Source organism: Penaeus monodon, chromosome 33 (genome assembly GCF_015228065.2).
Source record: "Penaeus monodon isolate SGIC_2016 chromosome 33, NSTDA_Pmon_1, whole genome shotgun sequence".
NCBI classification, from domain to species: domain Eukaryota; kingdom Metazoa; phylum Arthropoda; class Malacostraca; order Decapoda; family Penaeidae; genus Penaeus; species Penaeus monodon.
Window position 1 is genome coordinate 8878346 of NC_051418.1, and position 1101 is coordinate 8879446.

A 1101-nucleotide genomic window follows, 5' to 3' on the forward strand; every position below is an offset into this window, starting at 1 on the left:
GTACACAAAAGGTAAAACGAATTATTCAGCAGATATGACATAAGCAGCTACACACGAAACATAAAAGCTAACCTGAATTTCACGCCATAGGCCATTTTGCCCGAGGCGTGGCGACCTCAGCGCCCCGCCTTGGCACTCGGTATGGCCGGCACGTCACCTCAGCCGCCACATGGATTCATTTGCAAGTCTGCCAAGATCAGCAACACGGCCCAGGGGCTGGTAATCACCTGAAATAATCACTAGTTTTAGAATTAGGACGGTAAATGAATGCCCGGCTGCGGCTCCCGTTCGAGTTTGTGAGTGTGGGCGCGGAGTCTCTTTGCCATCGTGTCCGCTCGCAACAAACAGGCAGAACGGTCATCGGCGGCGAGGGTTGACCTGACAGCTTGGCGTGAGCAGATTCAAGAGTTGGTTGACGGAAAGGGAGACGCTTTGATTTATAGTTTGGGTTCGGGTTAGGTTAGCGGGCAAGGCAAATACTGGAGGGTGACGACCACGCTGACGACGCAGGACTCGGCGAGCGGAACACAGTCGAACAAAGGACAACGACCTCTTGCAAAAACGACGTGGTTCGGCAACTCGCTCAACGACCAGGACAAGTTGACAAAACAGTGAAAGCAGTTCAGTGGCCAGAATATGAGCAACGGGCAAAACAATGTCTGCGTGTTATTAAAAGGAGCTGGAAGGAAGCAGAACGAGGGTAAGAAACGCAGAAGGATGAAAATCGCTCGCCCTCCGTAGAAATGCTCTCGTGGCAACGGATCGCAGACGCAGCGCGACATTTCACTTCTTGCCGCGATCTGTGACGGATTTTCTTTTTTAATGTGTCACAGAATTTCGAGTCCGTGAAACCGTCGACTACACAGTACCTGGCGGGGAGTCGAGTCATGAGGGCGGCGTCCTCCCAGCCGCCCGGAGAGAAAAGGCTGGATATTTACCAACGCACGAGACTCCGAGAGGAATGAACGACCCTCGGGAGAAAATGAATATTTATGTAATTGAAAAAAAGGGAAGAGTCAGGGCAGCTATTATTTCCTCGACGGCGTGTAGAGACGGCTCAGAACCTCACGTTAGAATTAGGTTAAGTGCCTCGATAGAGAT